General features: G+C 35.9%; 1 long non-coding RNA gene across 1 annotated transcript in view; it reads right to left on the reverse strand.

The window, feature by feature from the left end:
* Positions 1-4572: 4572 nt before the first annotated feature.
* Positions 4573-27859, reverse strand: part of LOC106834823 (uncharacterized) — a 65716-nt gene continuing 42429 nt past the window's right edge. The window contains exons 4-5 of the long non-coding RNA XR_011504884.1: positions 27232-27393; positions 4573-4897 (exon numbers count right to left, since the gene is read on the reverse strand). This is a non-coding gene — a long non-coding RNA (uncharacterized lncRNA). The remainder of the gene's footprint in view (positions 4898-27231; positions 27394-27859) is intronic.

Here is a 27859-nt window from a genome sequence, read left to right on the forward strand (position 1 = left end):
ACAACTAGAAAAATCCCAAACTCCAAAATCTTAGGCAACATACTTCTAACTATTCCAGGGTCAAAGAAGAACTCAAATGCAAATGGGAAAATATTTCAAATGCAAAATTAATGAAGCTCTGTTTAAAAACGTGGAATACAGTTAAACAATGTTTTGAGAGAAATTTATAGGCTTAATTTTATATATTAGAAAAAAAGTAAAGACTAAAAATTAATGGCTTAAGCATTCATCACAAAATTTGTGAAGAAAGTCAAATCAAATCCAAAGGATGTACAAGAAAATAAATACCAAAGATAAGAGGAGAAATAAATGAAATAAATATAAATAACAATAGAGAAAATAAACAGCACTAAAAGTTTGTTCTTTGAAAATACCAATAAAATTGATAAACCACTAGGGAGAATATTCAAGAAAAAAATTTAAATGATACTAGTTAGCATTAGGCATGAAAAAGATACAAATAATTCCAATATCAAATGGTAAGACTATAGCATGACCAACTTTAAAATACTAAATTTTATAATTTGGATGAAATAGAAAATTTCACTGAATACTACAAGGGTGAGAGACAAATAAATATAAAATCTGACGACTTTAGTACTTTTTAAAAATTGAATCCATAATTTGAGATCCTCCACAATGAAAATTCAGGACTAAATGACTTTTCCAGGGAATTTTTCCAATAACCTCAATCTTACCCAAACGTATTCCTAGAATAGAAAAAACAAGGATTGATTCCTAATTTTGTATATGGCTAACACAATTTTCACTCCAAATTTTTGACAAGTGTCATTCAAGAAAGAAAGGTATATTATTTTGGCCATTTTTTTCTCAGGAACTTAAATGCAAAAATGTAGCTATATACTAAAAATAATACATTGAGGTAATTAAAATTCACATTAGTGGAAAAGAGAGGAAACCTAAGTAGATAATTTTAATAGATGTGCAAAAAGCAAAAAAGGCATTTTTCACAATATTTAACACCTATTTGTGATTTTAAAAAAACACTTAGAAAATTAAAAATAGAAGAGATTTTCTGAAATTTGAAACAATCTGAAAAGGAATAGTTCCAAAACACTTATGGCACACATTGTGCACAATGGTGAAATATTGACATCTTTTCCCCTGAAATTGGGAAAAGTACGTGAATGCCCATTATCATCACTTCTATTCATGTTTCATAAGCCAAAGAAGATAAACAGAATCACGGTATGGGTAAAGTTGTAAGTATCATTGTTTACAGATAACATGATTATGCAGATAGATAACCCAAAGGAATCTATAAACTTTTAGAATTAATGAATGAATTAGCAAGTTTGCTGCATACGGAACAATATAAAAACTGAAATATGGTTCTATATAACAGCACCAAATATTTAGAAAATGAAATTAATCTTTCCATAAAAACATTCAATTCCTACTAATAAATTTAATACAAGTTCTGAAATACCCCTAAACAAAAAACTGTAAAATATTGTTGAAAGGAATTAAACAGCATTGATAAATAGAGAGATGTACCATTTTCATGGATTCAATCCACAATATTGTGAGGATGCTAATTTTACCTAAATTATGCTATTAATTAAATGCAATATTTTTATTTTTATTTTTTGGCTGAGGAACTTTCACCCTGAGCTAACATCTGTGCCAGTCTTCCTCTGTTTTGCACGTAGGTCACCTCCTCAGCATGGCTACCAACAAGTGGTGTAGGTCCGCACCTGGGAACCAAACCAAGGGTGCCAAAGCAGAGTGCACAAACTTAATCACTAGGCTATGGGACTGGCCCCATTAAATGCAATCTTAATAAAGTATTCCAGCAGGAAATTTTATAGAAATTAACAAGATGAATTTTAAGTTTTAGAAATGCAAAGAACCAAGAATAGTTAGGGCAAACTTGAAGGAGAGCAAAGTTGAAAGATCTATACTAACAGATCTCAAAAGCTATTTATGAAATAGTAACTCTATATACATAATTATAATATATAAATATATGTTTACATTTATTTATAAAGTAATATACGTATATACTATATAATAATATGTATTATAATTTACATTATCTATAAAATTTAAATTATATATATAAATATATATAATCATATATGTGTGTGTATGTATACGTATTTATATATGTATATAAATATGCCCCTGGTCTTTGACTCTGGTTTCTTACAAAGAGCTCCTAAATCCCTTGGAATTTCCTCGGTGATAGGAGCATCTTTGGTTCTAATGAGGTGACTCTTGGGAGGCTCCCCGATGCTGGCTGGTCACTGGAAAGCTCTAGCATAATTAGAATCTTGGTACTTTCAGCCTCACCCCGATTCTCTAGAGAGGGGAGAGGGGCTGGAAAGTGAGTTAATAATCGATCTTCCCTAAGTGATAAAGCCTCCATAAGAATCCCAAAAGCACAGCATTTAGGGAGCTTCTGGGTTCTTGATCACAGCTACATGCAAGGAGAGTGGCACACTCCAGCTACACAGGGACAGAAGATCCTGTCCTCAGGACACTTCCAGAACTCACCCTATGTACTACTTCATCTGACTGTTCTTTTGTGTCCTTTAAAATATCCTTTATAATAAATCAGCAGTAATAAGTAAACTGTTTTCTGGGTTCTGTGAGCTGCTTTAGCAAATCGTTGAACCCGAGGAGTGGGGTTTGTGGGAACCTACCATTTGTAGCCAAGTAGGACAGAAATTGTGGGTCACCTGGGACCCACTACTTGCAATTGGCATCTGAAAGAGAGGGCAGTCTTCTGGGACTGAGCGATTAACCTGTGGGGTCTGCACTAACTCTGGTTAGACTCAGAATTGAATTGAACTGTAGGACACCCAGCTGATGTTGGAGAAAGGATCAGTGTGGGAAGAAACCCATACATCTGGTCACAGAGGTGTTCTGTCTGAGGATGTAAGGGAAAACAGTGAATCTTTCCTATACATTATTGTAAAACTAAGTTTATTAAAGCAGTGTGCTATTGGTGTTATTGGCATTAAGGCATTATCGGCATTAAGGATAGATGAATTCACTAATAGGAACAACTGGAGAATACAGAAACAGATCTATACGTTATTTCATCCCCTAAATACAACAAAGTCTACATTTTAGAATAATATATTGTACTAAATTTTTATGAATTATACCACATATGGTGCTGAGTCAATTAATATCCATTCAAAAAAAGAGTCTGAACACCTATCTCATACTATACACAAAATCAATTCCAGATAGATTACTTGTCTAAACATAAAAAATAAAATAATGAAATTTTTGGAGGAAAATTTAGAATACACCTTTGTGATCTTGGAATAGGCAAGAAAATATCTTTTAGCAAAAGTTAAAATTGCTAAATTTTATCTTAAATTAAAAATTAAAAACTCTCAAAGTTAAAAACTTCTTTCATCAAATGTTACCATTAGAAGAGTGAAAATCAAGCCCCAGAGGGGAAGAAGATGTTTACTATTTATAATTATATATTTATCTCTCTCTATATATATATATCCATCAATGAGCTCATATATAGGATGTATATCCTTAAAAGCAAGCCTCCCGTATCAACAAGAAAGAGACAGGCAACCCAGTGGAAAAGCAACAATGAGCACATATCTTGGACATACACTTAACAAAGGTTTGCCAAATGTCCAATAAACATAAGAAAGGTGCTCAACTTCAACGGTCAAAAAAATATGATTCTATATCCAATCACCAGATACCTAAAATGAGAAAAACAGTAAATACCCAGGCTTGGCAAGTATGCGAAGAAAATTACACCTCTCATAATTGCCAGTGGGACTAACATCACTTTGGAAAGCTATTTAGTAGTTTCCACTAAAACTGAATAATTCCATATTCTGTGATCCTTCAATTCCAGTTCTTGGTATATGTGCAACAGAAATGTGGCATATGTTTATGAAAAAGGATGAACTAGAATGTCCATAATGGAACAATTCTTAATAACCTCAAACTGGAATCTACCCACATGCCCATTGAGAATAGAATGATTTTTTTTTTAGTTCACACAATATAACACTTTTCAGCAATGAGAATGAAAGATTAACCATGAAACAGAATGATAATATGAATATGCACAATATGAATAGAATAAATCTCACAAACTTAACACCAATCAAAGAAGCCGGAAACAAAAGAGGACATACTATATGCTAATTAGAAGTAAAGTTAGTTGATACTCTTGGTAGAAGGGGTAGATTGTGACTTTAAACATTTCTTAGATTTTTTTTCTCTACTCCCATCTAGAGAGGGCTGGAGTTTGAGAAACGCCCTTCTGTCCCTTTCCCAGGTAGGAAAATGCTCTGATAATGTCTGCCCCCCACACACCCCATGAGGGCTTACCTAGTAACAAACCATTAATGTGAACTATCACCTTTTTGATAAATAGGCCTATAAAAATCTGTATGTTCTTTTCTGGTCGTTCCCTTGGGATGGATGTTGTCTGGGTATTTCCTTAGGATACTTTTCTAGGTGGAAAATTCCTAGGTTAAAATATATCATATTTAAATCTCTTGATGATTCTTGTTTTAAAGATTGTGATTCACATACAATCTTCTCTGTCCCCATTGATACCCAGCAATGGGCTTGCTCTGCCTGCCACGATCTGAGCCAATTAATCACGAGTTAGGGATTGAGAAAGGAAGTTTTAATTCAGTTAACCAGCATAATAGGGAAGATGGTAGAGTCTTGTCTCAAAACAAAAACCATCTTCAAGAATTGCAGAATCTTGAGGCAGTTACATAGGGAAAATGGGCAGTAAGGAGAGGATCCAGGGATGTTGGTCTCCAGGAGCAATGGGCTCCGGGCATCACATTGTTCCAATTGTTCCATTCGTCTGCTAGTCATGATGGATACCTTTTAGGTGTGTTTCCTACCTCTGGTCAGCCTGTTCCTGAAGAGAAAGTAACAGAACAAAGTTTTAATTTATCAAGCTCTTGGGGAGTACATACATAAGCAGAGGCCATAAATCAGGAGAGCATGTGAATTTTTTAGAGTGGGTGCAGAGCAGTGAGTAGTCAAACAGAGAAAGGGCTAAAGCCATTTAGCGTAACAAGATGGTTTCACTTTTGCTCATTTGGAACCATTACCAACCTGCCATGAGACCAGTGATCAGGCTAGATTTCCCCTTAAAAAAGGGGACCTGTTTAAGTCACCACTTACCCAGCTTTTCATAGCTACTACCCTCTGATAACCATCTTTGCCTCTTGTTTAAACTGCTAAAAGTACTTTTTGTTTACTCCCGGGGTCTTATAATCCCATCTTCAACTTACTCCCACATATGTGCTATAATGCAGCTTTCAATAAGTGACATTACTCCTTAGAAATCTAGATAAATATCCATTGTAGTTCAGTCTCTCTGTCACATTTATGTTTTTAATAAAACTTTTATTAAGATTGCTCAAATGAGTCTTTTCTCCTTAAAATTAAAAAACTTATCATATCTGACTGATTTTACCTTTTCCAATCTACAAATAAACGGAGTATATAGAAACACAGATGAGAGACAAAAAATGAGCGAGATTCACTTCTCAGTTCCAACTGAAGGCTCTTCCTGAAACCCATCAACATCCGTGCCCATGGGTCTGTGATGCATGGCTTTACTTTATAGTCAAGTAAACAGTTGTTATTGGTGTCTCTATTTACCATGAGAGGAGTCCTGACAAATAATAACAGCTGATTAAGAAATTGCAGTGAGGGAGTATAGAGAGCATACAAAATGGAAGAATTCACGCTAAGGACTCATGAAAGGCACAAGAAAATGGAGTTATGGGTGTAACTGACAACGCCTTAAAGGAACACCCACAGAAACATCCGGAGATAACCAGAGGGCACAAAGACACAGCCAGAGATAACAACACAGTACAACTGCAGACCTGGATAAGATGTGGAAGCACCATAAAAGGGAGAGAGGAAGGAATACTGATGCCAGTGAGCCATCCCGGAGAGAGGACAACACACAACTAGTCGCCTTGCTGATTCCTATGCTGGACCAATCTCCCATTCCAGACTCACTGGACCGTGCCAAGGACTTTGTGGATTTTGGTTGGTAAGCCCTTGCATATTGGATGCTGTGTTTGCTGTTAATTAATATATTTTAACGATACTCATATGATTTAATGTGTGACATTTGATTGAGTCTCTGTAAAGGAACACCGGGCTGTTTTTACCGTTTCCAGGACTCAGATGCTTGCCGGGAGATCCTTGAATTTACCATAATAACTTCTGGCATTGCGGAAAGACACAAAAGCGGGTGGATAATCCATTATTAACCACTCATCACAGGGAGCTGAAGGTGAAATCTGAAGTAGTTCCCAAGACCAGGATGAGGGCAGCAGCAAGGACTGGAAATGGAGGGCAGGATGGAGAAGAGAGGGTGGAAGGTGGACCCGGGTAACTAATGGGAGGAAGTATGAGACCTTTAGCTTGTTCCTGAGGATATGCAAACAAGCCTTCTGACTTTCTTGTGAGAGCTCACAGGTCTAAAATTCTTCCATTAGAAGAGTTTGACTGGAAATCTGAGGCTAAATTTGATCCTGACCCTACTCAAGGACAGCATGGCAACTTGAATAAGTCATTTTGGATTTTAACTTTTCAGTTTATTTGTCCCTAAAAGAAGGTTATACCAGAAGATATCTAATACCTATTTCTGGTCTTCCAATTGCTAGAGTGTTTGTTTCGTAGCTCTGCAGGGAATACAGGGGTGACTTTCTGTGCACCTTTTTGTCTTCATCTTGGAACAGCACCTTGCATTCTTTAGGCCATCATGACTGTTGTGATTTCATTCTTTCCTGCATGCCAGTGGAAAGAAAAAAACAAATGCAGAGAGACCTTAGATGAATATTTTGCTTTTGTTTCCTCCATTTTATGAAGTCTTTCGCAGTCCTGCCATGGAGCACGGCAGGAGTCCATCCAGGGACCATATGGCTTTCGTGCGGTGGGGACTGAGAAAACTCCCAGCAGAGGTTGGGGACTCCGCTCCAAGCTGTTGCTGTGAAGCTCTGAAGCAAAGGAGGCCCTTACTTTTGGCAAAAATCAGGTCTTCTTCCCAAGACACCACCCACATTTTTCTTCGCAACCACAAACTAGAACTGTGGTTCAAAATAGAAAAACACATTTAGAAAAATAAACTGAAACCGTTGAGTGGGTTTCATTGTACTATAGAATCTCAGACCTTTTGATACAAAGACGCATTTCAATATCCCATAATGGGAAATATTTTACAGGGAAAGAATCCAGAGCAATTTTTATATTCTCCTGTCCGAAGGTTCCCTGACCATTTTGCATGGCTCTATTGATTTTATCCTAATTGGTAACTCGTTGGTTTGCTGATATCACAGAGGAGCAAATCAGCAATTGGGAGAAAGAGTTCATCCTTGGTTGTATAAATTAGCTCGGATTGCCGAAACGATCTGCCACAGGCTGGGTTGCTTAAGCAACAGTGATTTATTTTCTCACAGTGCTGGAGGCTAGAAGTCCAAGACCAAGTTGCCAGCAAGGATTGATTTCTGGCGAGACTTTTCTTCCCAGCTTCTTGCTGTGTCTTTCCATGGCTTTCCTTGTGTGTGTGCTAGGAGAGAAAGAGAGACATCTGCCGTCTCTTCTTCTACGGACATCAGTCCTGTCAGATTAGGGGCCCAGATTTATGACCTCATTGAACTTGAATTCCCTCCATAAAGACCCTGTCTCTAAATATAGTCACAGTGGGGTAAGGGCTTCAACACATGAATTTGGGGGAAATACAATTCAGTCCACAACACTGATATTTGATTAATTCTTTTTAAAAGCAGCAATGAAATAAAAATGGATTTTTCAGATGTGGATTTTTTGGTAAGTTTGGATTTAACATAGCAAATTTTTAATTCAAATTTACTAAGTTTTGATGACAAATTCTAACTTTTGAAGCTATGTTCAATAATGTGAACTGCCTTTAACGTTAACTAGAGCAACACATAATTATTAAATAAACTTGCCCCCAGCAGTTCTCACATAATATCTTAGCTAAGCTGAATAGAAATAATTCTCATGACATCTTGAAACGATATGCATTAAGCAGGAAGAAGATGATTTAGTGTCTGATTCCTTGAGACTAGTGAAAAGTAACAGTGGATAACTTGATATGAGGAAACAACATTTTAAAAATATTTATTTAAAATTACAAAATGTGTGTTTGTGTGTGTGGGGGGGGCATTCAGTGTAGGAACCAAAAAGCCATGAAAATCTCTAGAAATTATTTTTCCTAATTATTGTCTGGAAAAAAATCAAATAAACGTTAAATTATGATTTAGGACCCTCAGTTTAAGCAGCTGGAAATGTGTGAAACATATTTGAGAAAAAAAATTCCAACAGAAATTAAAAGGAGTCAGGATACTGTTTGTCTTTCTGAAAAATGTCAATTATACAAAACAACTCATTCTCTCAGCATGCTGGAGAGACAAGCATTTTATATCAGACTAAATTGGTAAAACCACCACTGCTCTGGACCTGCTGTTTCAAGTAATGGATTAATACTGTTGACTGCTCAAAAAATTTCCTAAGTCCAGTTTTGTCATTGTCATAAACAGAAAGCCACATAACTGTTGGCTTGATGTTTTTGATGCAGCTATTATGGTACCTGTTAAATATTTCTTGAGTAACTTCAGATTATATCTGATTAAAATTTCCTCTAGGTAAATGACCTATTAATTTATAGTACTTTAGAGTTGATCTAAATTAAAACCATTTTATTTCATGCATCAGTGCTCAATAGAAGCCACACTCAATGCCTTCTACCCAAATTATACTCATCTTTTTGCTATGACAACTTCCAGAAGATTTAAATTCCTGAATATCATTTGACGAACTGTATCAGGTGGTAACACTGATTATATGCTAAAGAAGTGGGTGTGGGAGGTTTTAGAAAACGGAAAAAAACCCCGATGTTATGGCTGCAGTATTCTCATACTTTGTTGCTATACTTTCTTTAGTGAAATGGCTTCTTCTGTTGTGCTGAACTATTCAATTATTTTGAGTGATTTACACTCAAATTCATGATAAAATGAAATTGTCATCACTATGAAATCCCAGCCTGGAAAACGGAAGAAAAATCTGTTGAATTTATAGAACTGAAATTCAGGTGGCATTTGGGGCCCTTCAGAAAATTTTGTTGGTCAGCAAAGCCAGGCTCAGTTTAGAGAAAATAAAATTTGAGATAAATAAATCTCTTTCATAGGCAACCTCGGATGGCTGGGTCTAGCACCAAACTCACTGTGGAGATTTTCATGACTGCAAATAATGCTGTTGTATTTAAATCACATATGTGTCCTTATTTTAGCCTTTATTATGATTTGTAATCTAAGAGGCAGGATTGCAGATAGAATGTCAATTTAATGAGAGAGTTACCTCAGTTCAGGGCTTTGTTTTTCTCATGCTTTTGGCACAGATGCCAACCCTGCTGGGTGAAACACTACAATTTTGGTTGTTTCATAAAAACATTATATAGAATGAAAGACGATTGATGCTGATGCCTGTCTGTTGTTTGGACACTTGTTTATTTCATTCATATTCTATTTTTTCTCCCTTCCTCTGTCATTCTAATATAAAGTTTATTTTGATCCCATTAATTTTCAGATACCCTATAATCATACAGGTTGACTAGGAAGAGTGTAAGGAACAGTTCTCATTGTTTTGATGTCATCCACATTCAATCTATTGTCTAGAATCACAGATCCTTTTACAAATCCACGACAGAGAAATCATTGCATGCTACTGTTACATCCTTCTTCTAGAAGAGGACAGGCCTTCAAGAGGAATGATGGGGTGAAGCATTACTTATTCTAACACATTAACTCCTGGGCGTCTTCTGAATTCCACAGATTGCCTGAGCTATACACTGTGTCTGTAGTAGCTTTCTTCTCTTTTTTGAACCTTACTCAAACAGACTTTCATCCCATCTCTCCAGTTGGGCTATAAATATCAATTCAGTACTGATGACTCCCTAAATTCTACTTTTATTTGTTTATTTATTAGCTGTCCACTCCAATAGAATCTAATATACATCAAGCCATGGACTTTGTCGATTTTGTTTATTGCTATAGCTCTAAAATATAGAAGAGTGCCTGATAAGTAATAAACACCCAGTAAATATTTTTGAATGAATTATTTCATTATTATCTTTCTTTTTGATGAGTATTTTAAGAGACATTCTTGTGCTATTTAGAATGTCTTCCAAATTCCACGGAAAAAACATCTAAGATGATTACTTTTCACAAGAGATAATTGTCTTCAAAAATACACCCACAGTTCCTAACAGACCTCTGCTTTCTCTCCTAAAGTAACCCTTTATTATACTGCATGAAAATCTACACCCACCTGACCCACAGAAAAGTGTTTGTTGAAAGCACACAGTCTAGAGTTTCAATCTTAACTCAGTCGTAGAATAGCTGTGTGGATTTTGTAAGTCACTGAACATCGGTAAACCGCAGTCTGTAATCAGACATAATTCTTAACTTGCAAATATGGTACAAGAATTAGCGATAGTATACACACAACCAAGATCACAGAACCTGAGCATGAGTCAAGGGCTCCAAAAAAGAAAGATAATTATTTCCATTCATTTTGTTATTATTGGAAAATATTTCAATGCTCTTGATAAGAACAAAATTTAACTAATTTTTCTTAATTACCTACAGAGTTCAAGACATTTTGTTAGGCTCTGTGATGTTGCTGTTTACTTTTGCTTCTGGAAAGCAGCTAGACTCGAGTCCTGTCTGATTTGATGGAGGGTGTCAGTCTTTGTGGGGATGGGTTTCTCTCTCCTCTTTAAGTATAGGACTTCAAGGGTTTCAACTGAGCTGCTAGTGTTTACCAAGATTCCTCCTTCCTATGGAGTCTTGATTTCTGAGTTCTGTCTCCCTTCACCCTGTGATTGTTGGGAGCTCCCAGCTCAGTTTCTCAGCCTCCAGACCTCCAGCTGTGAGTTAGCAAATTTCTCAAAGGGAAAACTGTGCTGATTGTTGGGCTTACATCTAAGCATCTCTTCTCCTCAAGACTCCAATGTCTTAAGTCCTGGCTGCCTTGATTTTTCTCCAGTACCTTCAAACTAATTTGGTACTAAAAGTTTCCCCCAGCTCTTCTTGTTGCCCCTAGTGGGAAAGTTAATCTGAATTAATCTACAAATATCAGAAGGGAAATATGCAATATTGATATTTATAAATGATATATTATTCACTAATTTTTCTCAAAATCATCTTTCTTTCTTTCTTTTTTTTTTTTGCTGAGGAAGATTCCCCCTGAGCTTACATCTGTTGCCAGTCTTCCTCTTTTTGCTTGAGGAAGCTTGGCCCTGACCTAACATCTGTGCCAATCTTCCTCTATTTTGTATGTGGGATGCCACCACAGCATGGCTGCCAATGAGTGGTGTAGGATCAAGCCCAGGAACCAAACCCAGGCTGCCAAAGTGGAGCACATTGAACTTAACAACTAAGCCATGGGGCTGGCCCCTCAAAATCATCATTTTTTAAATAATACCATATCACATTTAATGTTAATAATTTGGTAAATTTCACAAAACATAAGACCAACAGACATAGACCATGCAGTTTAATTTCTATCTGAGTAATCACTGTCACCAACCATAATCAAATTGTTAAAAGCTCCTCTATTGTCTTGCTATCCTTGAGCTTCAATTTCAATTGTTTTTAAATACTTCATATTTCACTCAGGTAGTGAAAAGTGAGGTGGCATATCCCAAGTGAATCAAGGAAGATTTGGGATAATATTGACCAGGTGGCCTCTGAGAGCTGCTGAAGAAAAAGAAGAACCATTTCTCCTTCAAGACTAGGCCAGAAATGCATCTCGTGCAGACAACTTTCAGTACAGATTTGCCTGAACCACTTGTTTACTTAACGTGGCTGACCGGCTGTGAGGGCCTCGGTGTCAGACTACATTAGCATGCATGCACATGTAAAATTAATCAACAGACCTAGCAATGCGCAGTGTAGTCCCCTTAGAGCCTGGGGTTAAACATCTGTCTGGAATTGATGTTTCCTAAAAAGCTTTATGTAATGGCCAGAGGAGCTCAGAGTAGGCACTTAGCTTGAAAGGAAGGGCAACGCAGACACTTGAGGGGAAGTGCTGGGTTTCAGTGGACTGACAGCCTCACCATCCTACCCAAAGGTTACAACCTTAGACTCCAAAAGCTTTTAAAGCTTCTTGCATCTGTGTTGCCTGACTGCCTTTAGTATTAAGCACTTATGACTACAATACTCTGAACATATGTCTTTTCACAGAGTTTCTTTCATGTGGATGAAAATGTTTGCATCTTTCTGAAATATCCATCTTGTAAATCACAACTTTAAGTTTGTTGGATTGGGCTGAACTGTTTGTTTTTTCCACGTTTTGCTAATGTAAACTTGAACCAGTAAGGTTTAGATACATTTTGCAGTAGTTTAAAACATTAGCAAGTTTTCTTCCCATTTGACAAAGTTTGTGATGAGTTAAAAAGCAGCATGGGATAATTGAAAGAACATGAGCTTTCTATTCAAATCTGGACTCTACTACTCATTAGCCGTGTGACTGATCCTGCGTCCTTGTCCATTGACCCACTCTATCCCATCTGAAGAATAGCATCTCTAAGTCTGTAGTTAGGGGGTGTATGGATCCAGTTTTATTTGGAAGGTGCTCTATAAACATGGGTACTCTGGAACAAGTTCCAGAAATCAATCTTATCTCATTGCTACCATAACTAATAGTCCTCAAGAAATGGAGTTCTGTACTGATACCCTATAAATACCCAAATAATTAATAACAAGGGAAGGAACCTTTAAGGGTGGCAGATAACTCCTTCCATTCAGCTGTTTAAATCCTGCTTGGAAAAAGTAGCAAAATGATAATAAATTCATCTTCAGGCAATTTACTTAGAATAGAGAAGATTTAGAGACGTGCATGGGAGAGATTTCCTGGGGTGAACAGATGCATCACCAAGTACCCGGCATTTGAAAGTGCGTCATAGTCAGCTGTCATTGAGTTGAATAGTAGGATTTCTTGTTCAATGCAGTATTTTCACTGAAAGTTTGAAGGTACTCTATTAGTAAAATAAGAAAAAAAGTGATTAAATTTTTATACCTTTCCCTAAATTAGTCTCATTAAATAATGGACTTTTTAAAAAAAGAACAACTTAAAATGAACTCTATATGAGATCTGACAGAATCTTGCTCTGGGAAATGAAGGGACCTGCAGTCATGAGCTCTGAATTTTAACAATATTCTGCTTCCATCACCTGTGACTTTGGGCATGCTAATTAAACTCCCAGAATATCAGTTGCTTCATCTTTAAAATGAGAATTATAAAAGAGATTAACTTCTCAAAACAACTTCTTCCTCAAAGAATGTATGAGAGACTGGAATATTTAGACTATTTGCTGTCTTGGTGGATTAGCAGCTAATTGGAATTTGGGGAGACAGGCACAGTCAGGCCCTATTGTAGATCTCAGGAGTAAAGGGAAACACTGCAGATTTGTGCCTGTGCTAGGCAAATAATGCCCCTCGAAAGATGTCCAAGTCTTAATCCCCAGAATTTGTGAAGATGCTACCTTATGTGAGACTTTGCAGATGCGATTAAATTAGGACCTTGAGATGGGGAGATTATTTTGAATTATCCAGGTGGGCCCATTGTAATGGGAAGCATTCTTCCAAGTGGAAAAGGGAGGCAGAAGAGGTAGTCAGGGCAATGTGATATGAGAAGGACTCCCACTGCCATTGCTGGCTTTGTAGCTGGAGGAAGGAGAAGGTAACATAGGGTGGCCTGCAGAAACCCAAAGATGCAAGGAAATGCATTTTCCCCTACGGAGCTTCTAGAAAGGAATGCAGACCAGCCATCGCCTTGATTTTAGTCCACTAAGACCATGCCACATTTCTGACCTACCAAACTGTAAGTTAATAAATTTGGGTTGTTTTAAGCCACTAAGTTTGTGACAATTTGTTGCAGTAGTAATAGAAAACTAATATAATACCTAACATGGTCCCCAGCACAGAAAATCTCTGTAATTGAAGGACGGTTTAGGTTTGTTAGATGAATAAATGAATGAGTAATTAATGAGTGGATTACTATGATAAACATTTATATGGAGCTTCCTGAGCAATCTGATTAAATGGACCAAAGCTTTTCACTTTTATAGTCTTTCTGCATCCTTTAAATCCACACTCAAGTCTCTCCTTTTTCGGAAGATTACCTCCCCTTTAGGAGCTCACCTCTCAGTCCATCAGCATGTACGCTTGTTCTCCATGGCGGATGCACTGTAATGCAAATATGAGCACACGAGACTATCTGCCTAGAATGGGAGATGCTGCAGAGGAGGATTGTGTGATTTTCATTTCTACCTTCCCAGTGCCCAAGTAAAAATAAAATAGACAGTGGATGAGAGAATGAATGGAATGAAGGATGGAAACCAGGAAATGACTGTGAGTTCCATTTGCTCAGCTCTGGATCAATTGCCTTGGAAAATTTAAACATATTTTAGCCTTTTGCCCACATATAGCACACACTAATTCCATCCCCAGGAAAGAAAGTCTAAGGTCCAATCCAGTCACTGTATCTACTCAAAATCCAGGATCTCCTGAACTTGAACAGTCATCTGCATTTGGTGTGACAAGGATTCCCTGTGGTCTGGCTGCTTGTAAACTGAAAAGACTTTCTCCTACTATGTACAGAATTATATGTACAGTATGTACAGGGAATAAAGACAGGGTAATGATGATATCCATTATAAAGAGGAAGAATGAGAGACTCGGTAATTATTCTTCTGTAGCAATTCTGAAATCCCACCGGGGAGATATTATGAAGACCTCTGAACCCAGAAGAGGAAATAATCTCTGTGGCCCTGACTCTACCGTCTAGAAGTTCTGTCTTATCCATCATGCTCCATGACAATGTCTGAAGCAGGGATAATGCTCTCTTGAGAAATTGTAAGGCTTTTAAAGCCAGCTTTCTGTACATGGAAGTTTGGAGGACCAAAGTTTATTATAAGTCACAAAAAGTCAAATAATTTCCAGTCTGCCCCATGGTTTATTTGGCAAAATTACTCCTTCATAAATTTTGTAGGCTTCTAATCTATTTAATTTCAGTTACATATGTTTGTAATCATACTTAAATTGTTACACATAGTCTCAAATCTATTTTATTTCTTTATTTTCTTACCTCTTTGCCCTAACTTTTAAATTAATTGTAGCTACATTGAAACTACCAAGATTCAGTGGAAAGGCTACACAATTAATCACCTTTGCAGCAAAGCTGAATTTTCCATCATCTCTTGAGCTATAATTTATATACAATTAAGGTTACCAATTTTATGTGTGCAATTCGATGATATTTATGAAATATACAGTTGGGTAACTGATGCCACAATTATGACAGAAAACATTTCTGGCACACCAGAAAGTTCCCTCATGTACCTGTACAGTGAACCTCTGCTCCGTGGACTGCACTAGGCAACTGCTGATGGGCCTTCTGTCACTAGAGATTTTTTCAGTTTGTCTAGAATTTCTTATAAATGAAATCATACAGTATGCACTATTTTGTATCTTTTAATCAGCCTAGTGATTTTGAGATTCTTCCTTGATATTGTATACCAAGCGTTCATTCTATTTTTTGCTGAATAGTATCCTATTATATGGATATACCAAAATATGTTTCTCCATTATTCTCTTGATGAACATTTGAGTTGTTTCCAGTTTTTGGCTGTCATGCTCTATGACCTGTGACCATTTGTGTGCAAATTTTTATGAGAATGTGTTCTCACTTCTTTTTGATAAATGTGGGAGTGATAAATATGGTAAATGTATGTTTGACTTTACAAGAAACTGCCAATGTGGTTATATGGTTTTACATTCTCACCGGCAATTTACGAGTTTCACTTATTCTCTCCACCATGTAATATTGTCAATCTTTATAACTTTAGCTATTCTGGAAAGTGTGCAGTGATTTAATTGTGATATTTCCCATTAGTGATGACTATGGTATGCATCTTTTTATGTGTTTATATAATTTTTTTATCCTCTTCTATAAAACGTGTTCAAATATTTTGTCCCCCTTCTTTGTCCTCTTGAGTTATAGAGTTCTGCATAGTTTGGAAAAAAAAAGATCCTTTGTCAAATTTTATGTTGCAAATATTTTCTCTCAGTTGGTGACTTGCCTTTAAATTCCCATAAGAGTCCTTTATGGAGCAGAAGTTTTTGATTTAGATAAGTCTAGTTTATCACTTTTTCCGTTTGTGGTTTCTGCTTTTTGTGTCTTATCCAAGATATCATTGCCCTCCCCAAGGATAAAAAGATTTTCTCATATGATTTCTTCTAGAATTGTAATTGTTTTAGCCTTTACTTTTATTTATGCATTTATTTGTTTTTCCCGAGGAAGATTTGCCCTGAACTAACATCCATTGCCAATCCTTATTTTTTTTTCCTTGAGGAAGACTAGCTAACATCCATGCCAATCTTCCTCTATTTTGTATGTGGAACACCTCACCAGCATGGCTACTGAGCGGAGTAGGTCCTCACCCGGGATCTGAACCCAGACAGCCCAGGAGAGCATGGAACTTTAAAAACTTGGCCATGGAGCTGGGCCCTAGCTCTTACTTGTAAGTCAATGGTCCACTTGAATCAGCTTTTTGAGTATGATGAGGGGTAAGGATAGAAGTTTATTATTTTGTATATGGATATCAAGTGTTACTTCACTAGTTTAGCAAAATTTCTACATTGAATCACCTTGGAAATATGTTGAAATATCAGTAATATATATCAATATTGTCTATTTATATATGTGGATGTCAATTTTTAGAATCTTTGTTCCATCTCACATGTCTGTCTATACGCCAATGTCACACTGTCTTGTTTACTGACCATTATTGTAAGTTTTGATATGATGTATAGTAAGTACTCCAACTTTGTTTTTATTTCAAAAACTTGTTTCTGATAATGGTTCATTTTTCATTTCCCTATGTTTTAAAATAAGCTTGTCAAAAAGTTCTACCAAAAACAAAATCATAAAACCTCAGCTGAGATTTTGATCAGGATTGCCTTTAGTCTATAGATCAATTTTGCGAGAATGGACATCTTAATATTTTCTGGGTTTTTTACCATGAATATGGTATACATTTCCACTTCTTTTGGTTCTCTTTATGTTACCCAAGCAACGTTGTGTATTATTTCAGTTCACAAATTTTGCTTATATTTAATTAAATTTGTCTCTCAGTATTTCCTATTTTTTATTTTATCAGAAATGCTATTGTTTTTACTTCAAGTTCCAATTTTTAATTGTTACTATACAGGCATATAATTGATTTTTTATATTGCTCTTGTATCCTTCATATGTGCATTAATTAGTTGTAGTAGCTTTGATATTTTCCATGTAGAAAACCATGTCATGTGCAAATAAAGACATTTTTACTTTTTTCTTTCCAAACTGTAAAGTTTCTTTTCAGTTTCCTTTTCTTACCTTCATTATGATGAACAGAAGTGGTGAAGGCATCCTCATCTTGTTCCCGATCATAAGAGGAAAGAAAGCAGTCAATCTTTTGCCATGAAGTATAATGTTAACTATGGAGGATTTTTTTTTTTGTAAGTGTGCTTCAATTTTGGGAGCTTCTTTTTTATTTCTAGATTGGTTAATCTTTTTTTTTTTCATGAGTATGTGCTGAATTTTGTAAGAAAAAAATTCTGCGTCTATTGAGAGAGTCATATAGGTCTTTTTTCTTTCATCCCTTCTTCCCTCTTTCTCTCTTCCTCCCTCCCTTTCTTTCTTCCTCTTTTTCATTCTTTCATATACCTTCTTCAGTTTTCTAGTTGTTTAGGGGAAAATAATAAATTGGGGTTCTATTACTTCATCATTGCTGGAAGGGATTTTTCCTGTGCATGGTTGTGTTTTAATGTGATTTTTGTTTCTCAAGGTTTTTTTCATCACATTACCCACTGTTTGGTGGTTAGAAGCAGTTAGCTTTCCCACTCTCAAAGGCTCTGAATTTCCAGACAGTCTCTCTTTCCTGTTTGTGCTTGCAAACTGGCCAATTTCCTTCTGGATGTGTTTCTTTCTTGTAATATGCTGACAAAAAGATACAATAGTATCTAACAGACATGAATACTTTGATTCTTGTCAGTCTTTTCCCCACACCTGCCAGTTCAGTAGACTTGTGATCTTCCCCCAGGAAATTGTAGGCAAGAGTTTTACCAAATGTTTTGCCATTACGTAATACGGATCGTCATCTCTTCAGCCTCTGATAACAGTTTTATTATTTCTTGTTTCCTGTATGCTATGCCTTTGCCACATGTTTTAGACTTTTTGTTACAAAACATGTCTCTTGAGTTTATCCTAGGCATTGAAATCCAGCTAGCAGTGAGAAACAGAAACAAAGGAGTAGAGAGGGCACACCAGAAGTGAAACATCAATTCTACTCACATTCTACTGGGGAAAATTAGTCCCATGTCACACTTATATTCAAGACAGATAGGAAAATTTATTTAGTTCTACAGTCAGAAAACAGAATAGATTTAATGGTCTGTTAGTCCATCTTTAGTACAATGCTGTAACTTCTTTTCCGGAGGGAGTTACCCTGTAAGTGCCCACTGGCATAAGTCTTGTAAGGCCTCATGACCACGCTCTCCAGTGTGTGGAAGAGGGTTACTGATTGAATGTCAATTGGCTAGTCAGATACTAGAGAAGAGGTTGACTTACTAAGAGAATTTTAGGACTTCGGTGAATCTTATCAGCAAAAAATTTTGCTCTTACATTTGGGCATAGACTGATGATGTTTGCAAAAGAAGAACATAATTTGCTATCAGTCTGAATCCACCAATGGCTAAAATTCTCAGAGTTTTTGAATTCAATGTGTTAGCTCAAGCAGCTGGGGATGGTAACAATTGTTTGCTCATAATTGTTCTTTCAATAGTGTCTCATACTAAACCTTGTTGAGATGTGAGCATTTGAAAAATAATACTGGGGAAGTGCTCCACATAATCAGGAGAGAGTGAAATGCTCGAGTGAATATGTCATGAGTGACCAGCTCGTTGACCCACTCTGTTCTTCACGAAAACCCAGCAGACCCAAGGCTGTGAGAAATACATCAGTGAAGGAAGCAGCATTTGAATAGTGATTAGTGGCTGTATTTGTCAACCGGGATGCTGGTATGAAATGCTGTGGTTGAAAGGAGCTCATAGTTTTTAGGGGGGATTGGAAGAATCCTAGAGTGACTGCACCTAAGTGGAGGCACACAAAGAAAAGTCACTAGGAGAGGCCAAGGAGCTGCCATGGAAGTCAGAATGGTCTGACATGCTGGAGTATTTAGCAGTTTAACTGATTTTTGGTCTCCTAGAGCCCAGATACATAGGCTGTCCAACATATATGATTATTATAACTGGAAAAATCTCAAAATTTGTTTAATTACTACCTTGTTTTAAGACATTATGATAGTGAATTGCAAGCCCTCACTCAGTTGTCAAACTTGTGTAACTTCATGGATCTAAAGCTATTTGAATGAGTCTGAGTACAGTGGAAGAAAGATTCTATGAAGACTAGACATCACAAATATACACTACTGATGTTCCTCTTAGCCTTTCCCATCGGGGCGTGCAGCCATTTGCCGTGGCTAACTGTACACAGAGAAAGGAGAATTACCCACAGTATTATTGTTCTTTATTTGTTAGACATTGATTCTGAGCTAACCCTAAAACAGAGACTCTGCCCTTTATTGTAAGTTTACTGGTGAGAAATGGAACCAATGAAGAACTAGTGAAATGTAATTTTCATTCATTCATTATTTTAGTCATTCATTTAATAAACAAGTTTTGAATGCCTCCTGTCCGTCTAGCTGTGTTTTGTGCCTAGAATAGCGTGGTGAAGAAAATAGGAGAAAAAGTTCCCTGATTGCATGGAACTTACATTCTATTAGGAAGAGGAAAAATAAAAAATAAACACCAGATGTAAATATAAGAAGTAAATTACACTGTATATTAGAAATTTATGAGTGAATTAAAACAGTAGAAAAGGATACAGATATTGGCCATGCTGTGAGTCAGGAGTGGGATACAATTTTAACAAGGGTGATTAGGGTAAAAACTTCAAGCAGAAACCACAAAGATGCGTAGCAGCTATTCATAGGGTTATAATCAGATAGAGAATTACAGACAGAGAGGTGAGCCAATGCAAAGACCCTAAGTTGTAGCCTTGCCTGAGGTGTGCTAAGAACAATGGGAAAGCCAATATGGCCGCAACAATGCAGTTAAGGGAAGAGTGGTGGGAGATGAGGTCAGATAACGCTTATATTTCTGAAAAAGATGGTGAAGCTTTGAAGTAGGTTGATCTGAGTAGAAACATAATCTGACCTGTGTTGCCATTGGAAACCCCAGTGTGCTCTGTCATGCACAGACTTTAGGGGTGGGGGTAAGAGAAGAATCAGCAAGGTCATTTAGAAGGTCCTTGCAAATATCCCGGCAAGAGATGACTGTGGTTTGGACTATGGTCTAGCAGTAGATGTGGTAATATAAGGTTCTGGATATTTTGAAGGTAAAGTCAACAGGATTTCCTGATAGGTAGGACAGAAAGAGAGTAATCAAAGATGATTTCTGACCTAAGTAAATTTGGGGAAGGAGCTGCTATCCTCTGAGATGGGAAATGCTGCGCTTGCAGCAGGTTGGACAAGTTAAATTCAAGATGCTATTAAATCATCCAAATGATGATGTTTGGTAGTTGGATATATAAATCTGGAATTTAGGAGAAAAGTCCAGAAGGAGGAATTTCGTATTGGTTGTATTCAAAGCCATGAACCCGTATGAAATTACAAAGGGGGTGAGTGTGGCTAGCAAAGAGAAGAGGCCCAAAAAGTACTTGGACCTAGGCTATTTCAAATTAACCTTTTAATTTTTTTCTTCAGTTCCTGAGTATGTAAGTGGAAGAGATGTGAGCAACTGACAAAATGTCTATATTGGACTGACCCATGGAATATGAATTAATATGATAGGAAGGACTAAATGGAAGAATCTCCAAAGTAATTCTTGTTTCAAAATGAATTAATCAAAAGAAAAAATCACATTTCAGCAGTGGGAGATATCACACCTTTTATGGCAATGATCAAAACTTGAGAGATGCATAAGTTGTCACTTCCAACAAAATATTGTTTAATGCTCCCATTTGGCCAATGCAAAAGACTTTGTAAAATGTCAATGGGTTATCGTAAGCTTAACCACATAGTAATTTCCACTGGAGCGATCATCTTGTATGTTGGCATAGCTAAGTATAAAATCTCTAGTATTTGGTATTCATATTTTGGTAAAGAAATCTATTTTTTCTTCTGTCTCTATTTCAATAAGTAGAAAAAATGGCAAGCACTTTCTTATCTCCTGTAAGGCACCTCCTCTTTGCTATAGCTCTGAGATAAATTCTCCCAATTTGCGCCACATTTTAGCCCACAGAAATCTGGATCATTATGCCAAACCTCAAATGTCACGCTGGTCTACCACATTGGTGACCTCATGCTTACAGGATATGTAGAGAAAGAAAAAAGTAAGCAGCATATATGCTTTTGTAAGACACATGCATTATTGAAGTTGGGGAGTAAGTCCCATGCAGCCACGAATACTGCTTGAGACACATAATTCTTTTGAGAGCTAACTAGCTCAGTCAAGAGATAGATTAGGTATAGCATAGTTATAGATAGATACAGATATTGATGCAGATAAAGACAAATGCAGGCACTGTGCTTCTTGTTATAGATAAAAATACAAATAGGACACAATGCTTAATTTCAAGGACTCAGATCTTAGAACCCAGAGAAACAGTATCCCCAGCCATATTCAGAATAACATTATGGATTTATGTCTTATATTAAAAAATAAATTTTGTCTGGAATTCAGCAGAGTTGACAGGCATAATCAACAAAAAGACACTATCTAGGCATTGATGTAAAAGTTTTGAAACTTTAAAGACAAAGGCATTATCTTATGAGCTGCCAGAAAGAAAGGAAAGATAAATTATGAAGATAAATAATTTTAACTCCTAAAACCAAGCTCATGTGGAAGAATAATGTAGGAGAAGCTAAACAAAGATAATTGAATTGAAATCAATATAACTGGGCCAAAGTTATTTTTAAATTTAAAAGGAAAAAGTGGGGCTGGTCCTCTGGCATAGTGGTTAAGTTTGTGTGCTCCGCTTTGGCGTCTGGAGGTTTGTAGGTTTGGATCCCGAGCACGGATCTGCACATTGCTAATCAACCATGCTTTGACACGATCCCATATACAAAGTAGAGGAAGATTGGTACAGATGTTAGCTTAGGGACCATCTTCCTCAGGAAAAAGAGGAAGTTTGGCAACAGATGTCAGCTCAGGGCCAATCTTCCTCAGACAGAAAGGAAGGAAGGAAGGAGTGACTGCATTTCAAATCAGGAGACAAAAATAATTTGTTAGCTTATAATCTCTATTGCTGTGCTCAAAGTAAGAGACAATTAAGGACTTAAAGGACAATATAAGTTATGGAAAGTTAACTGACCTTAAATGTTAGCATAAATTTAGTTTTGTTAAGCAAAATACACTAATAAACAGAAGGCTATATAGTGTGACAACATATGAAATTTTTCTTCAAAAAGTTTTTAACCAAAATATAATAACAAAAGATATATAAAAATTAGGAAATATTGTTAAGCTACTTCCTCAATCTTTGTTAATATGAATGAAAAGATATATCTAAAAAAAAATAAGTGAATAAATAAAACAATAGAATTCTCAAGTTATTTTAAAATATTTGTTAACATATTAAAGAATGAATAGATGATGTGCTATAGTATATTTTAAGAACTATACAACAAAAGAAAATTCGGAAAAATAAAAAAAATGTAGGGGCCGCCCCCATGGCCGAGTGGTTAAGTTCACGCGCTCTGCTTCCGTGGCCCAGGGTTTCACTGGTTCAGATCCTGGGCGCGGACATGGCACTGCTCGTCAGGCCATGTTGAGGCGGCATACCACATGCCACAACTAGAAGGACCCACAACTAAAATATGCAACTATGTACTGGGGGGATTCGGGGAGAAAAAGCAGGAGAAAAACAAAAGAAGATTGGCAACAGTTGTTAGCTCAGGTGCCGATATTTAAAAAAAAAAATGTAGTTGCTGCAAATTTAAACATCTATTTTCATGTTACTCCTGTCCCATCAGTTAGTGAACCTATATAATTATTCTAGTTCAAGGAAATAAAGAGCTTAAACTCATTAAATACCAAATAAATTTATTAAAAGAAATAAGAATTAAAGGTTAATTTTTAACACTGTTTAGGATTTTGTATATATGTATACAATACACATAAAAATACACACATATTTATGTATATGTAAACATGTAAGTATACATATTGGAATATGCACTTGTATATATGCATGCATGCATATTGTATATACATCTATAACATATGTATGCATATATCAGGTTACATGTAAATGGCCTTAACTTCCCTATAGAAATATACAGGTCACTGACTAGATTTAAAAAATATTCAAAATTACTTCATTTATAAGTAGAAGACATAAATAGACTAAAAACAAGAGAGTAATTTAGACTTAACCAGGCTTATGTGGGTAACAGCAATGCATGAATTTCTAACTGTGGAATCACATAATACATGTATGATAGGAAAATTACTTAAAAGAATGAAACATTACTTTAAGGAATATAGAATATATGGGAAAAAAACACTAACAATACTGAACGAATACATCTCAAACAATATAGCATTGAGAGACCTTAAGAAAAATGTAAGCAAAGCAAATAGAATTACATCTAGATATAATTGTAATTTCAAATTCCAATTTCTAATTAAGTTATTTACCTTGATTATTAGATCAATATATCAAGATAATGCAATCGAGAGAGTGAGTCGGGAGTATAATAAAATATTGGCCAGTTAACTCATAATAACATCATGTTTAGGAAGGAAAAATATGGCTAGATATAATAAAATAAGTTGGGTTCATAAATGACTGAACAACTGAAACCAAAAGGCTTTGATTAATGGATTGATATCAAAATTAAGGGAAGTTTCAAAGGACGTTCCCAGAACACTTTTCTCTGCTCTGTTTTAAGCAATAGTTCAAATAATAACTTTGAAGATAGCATGCTTATCAAATGTGAAGAGTAATGTCAGTCGGATGACAGAATCAGACTCCAGAAATCATTCATTTATTCAACATTATATAATAATTGCTATTTGATAGAATCACTTATACAAGATGAATGAAAATATATTAAGATGAATTTTAATAAAATCCCTATGTTATTACACTTAAGACTAAAAGGTCAAATGTATAGGAATTCTAAAAATGACTTGGAAGCCTGTCTGAAAGAAATGTTAAGTGTTACAGTTCACTAAAAATTCAATGTCAACCAATGGTGTCTATAGGTACCAGGAAAGCTAATGTGAGTGTAGGCTGCATTTAAAAGCCAGTATAGATTGAAGTGGGAAAAGGATCAACTTTATGGGCCAATAAATAAATAAACAAATAAATAAAGTCCAAGTATAATCAATAAGCAATAAAATACTGTAAAAGTCACTAAAATAATTTTTATAGGATAAATTCCAGTGGATTCCCTGTAGAATGACTATAAATATTAAAAGAATAATTTCTATGTTCTGTAAGCTGTTATAAAGCAAATGTGTATGGATATGTGTGTTTATAAATTAGTAGAAAAATATCCAAAATAGTCCAGACAAATTAGAGTTAAATATCATGTATGAATTTAGATACAGACTAAACAGAATTCAATACATTAAAATATTACTATATGATTAAGTACTTTTAGGGAAGAAAGACCTGTTCAGAATGTATAAATTTTCTGTTCGACCATCAAGTAAAAGAAATGGTACTTTTTCTATAATTCTTTTCTGATCTCCATCTACCTGGCTGGAAGAAATTCATCTTGGCAGCGTTTGGAGCCTCCTCCTCTTGTAGAGTTGGTGAAGGAGGAGCAGGGATGTAAGTTATGAAGAATTAGAGAAGTGTCTTTTAGGTTTTAGTTTTTTCTCTTCATGGCTCACAGGCTCATTGCCCAAACATCCATATTCCCTTTAAGGTCTGTGGATTCATTGCTTCCTTATCAAGCCTGTGCGTGGATTTTTCAATGGTTCTCAAGATGTCAATCTTAGTTATTTGGACTCTGTGTTCTTCCCTATCAAATTCCCTTCTCTCTTAGATGCTGTATATTGGAGCAGAGAAATGGATCTGTCCCGTTTAACGACTATCCTCTAAATCCAGTTCTTTTCCTCTTTCCTAGGGAAAACTTAGACAGTACTTCAGTCCTTCCAGCATTGACCCAAACATACCACTTTCTACCCTTAAAATCCTTTGTTCATGGACTATTTGGCACCATCATTTCATGAGCCCATTTTTCAAAAAGATAAAAATACTTTGTGACATTTGCCTTCTCAGTGCTTGGAAATTTTTCCTTCTGAATCTGCAACTCTATAACTTTTATCAACAGAGAGCTCTACTTCCAAGATCTTAAAGAGACCCAGAGACTTTTCTTGGCAACCTTCTTACACGAGGGGTGGGTAAACTATCAATAGCAAAGTGATCTTTAAAAAATCTGAGTAAGAGCTCAATATACAGATTCAACCACGTGATGATAACCATCAGGAAATTATTAACTTAATCTATCATGTAAGATGTATGCATTTCACAGCTATTATACTATAAATTCGATCATCATTTTATACCACTCTACATTGATTGTACTGTGAAATGCTATAAAGGCCCATGTTATTTCTAAAGATGTGTAAAACAAAAATATATATTGAGAGAATAAGAAATCATTCTATTCAATGAATAAGCACCGATAATTCTTTCTCAAAACAAGATGTAGATAAATTAGAGCACAATCCTGTCGTTCTTTTGGTATTGTATTGGAATTCATGCAATATCTCTAATAGCAAAAAACAAAGTACGAAAAATACAGCATTAGGAAAAAGGAATAAAAATAGCACTTTTGCAGATGATTGTGTATGAGAATATTCAGGCAAATAAATTACTAGAGATAAGAATTTTCAATTAGTCAAACTGCAGTGCACAAGTAATGTTCATATAGAAGAATGATGGAAACAATAACAAAGACATTAGTATTCATTTCCTGTGGCTCCTATAACAAATTACAACAAAGTTGATGGCTTAAAGCAGTAGAAGTTTTTTTATTTATATTTTTGGAAGCAAAATATCTGAAATCAGTATCACTGGGCCTAAATCAAAGATGTCAGCAGGGCCATACTCCCTCCAAAGGGTCTGGGGGAGAATCTGTTCCTTGCCTCTTGTAGTTTCTAGCAGCTACTGGCACCCCTTGGCTTGTAGCCGAATAACTCCTGAATGCATCTGTGGTCACATTACCTTCCCCTCTTCTATCTCTGTGGAAAAATCTCCTGATAATTTAAGTCCTCGTGGAATATTTCCTAGAACTTGACAAATTGTTACTAAAATCAAATTAGGTAAGTATATTAATTTAGTCAAGGATTAACATATTTTTAAATTAATGATGCCAAACTGATCATGCCAGCTTTTAAAATACATCCAAATTTTTAATCGACAAAATCTTCTTTTCTTTTTTTAAAGATTTTATTTTTTCCTTTTTCTCCCCAAAGCTCCCCCCGGTACATAGTTGTATATTCTTCGTTGTGGGTCCTTCTAGTTGTGGTATGTGGGACGCCGCCTCAGCGTGGCTTGATGAGCAGTGCCATGTCCGCGCCCAGGATTCGAACCAACAAAACACTGGGCCGCCTGCAGCGGAGCGCGCAAACTTAACCACTCAGCCACGGGGCCAGTCCCAAATTGACAAAATCTTTTGACGTAATGTTAAAAATAATAAAAAATGACCAGCAGAAAGAAAAGTAAAAATTGCAGAAATTCCAACAGAAAATTCAGTAACTATGTTCCTATGGGCTTTAAATCTGAGTGTAAAGATTAATTTATCCCATTCTTCATTTCGTATGTTGAAATAAACTGCAAGAGATATACCTAAATAGAATTAATTTGTGAAATTAAAGGAAAACAATATAATATTTATTCCAGATCTAAAGAAATTTGACCAATGATGAAAGGAGTGATAACATGAAAGCTATGGTGGATGGGTTTAAGTATAACATTAATAAAGTTTCACAGTAAAATTGTGCCAGAAAGACTTTCAGATTCGAGTAATGGAAACTCCACCTTAGAGCGACTTAAGCAATAATGTTTTTTAATTACCTTAAATACAAGGAAGTCCAGAGGTTAGCAGTCCGGAGTTGGTACAGCTCCATCATTTTACCGAGGACGTGCTTCTACTCCATTGTCTGCAGCTGGTTGCTTCTTTGACTCCAGGCATGTTGAAATATGGTTTCCAAATGGCAACACCTCCAGACATCATGACTGCATTCAAAGCAAATAATCATGAGAGACGTTGATAAAAATGGGTTTTTCCTCAAGTGGTTTTCTTTCTTTTTGTTTTTTTTTCCCCCAATAACAAAAAAATAATTCCAAGAAGTTTTTTCAGGAAACTTTCTCTTAATCTTAGTGATAAGAAATGGATCATATGGCCGCTACTGGCTGCAAAAGTAGATGTCTGGCAAAGAAGAATGAAATCTGTAGGCTTAGATAGTCATGATTACTCCCTGGGCTTGGGCGCTTAACTCTTCCAAACACAAGTGGCATGTTGTAACCAGAAGAACGAGTAGAAGAGCTATTGGTTAAGAACCAGAGAGTGTGCGAGATAACCCTATAATATAAATGTAGTACAAGGTGGATAGTATATGACGAGAAAATAATAAATCAACATGTGGATATAAGCAAACTCTATGATGTTAAAATACACCTATTAAATAAACAGAGTTAAGTT

This window comes from Equus asinus, chromosome 7 (genome assembly GCF_041296235.1).
Source record: "Equus asinus isolate D_3611 breed Donkey chromosome 7, EquAss-T2T_v2, whole genome shotgun sequence".
In the NCBI taxonomy this organism is placed as follows: Eukaryota; Metazoa; Chordata; class Mammalia; order Perissodactyla; family Equidae; genus Equus; species Equus asinus.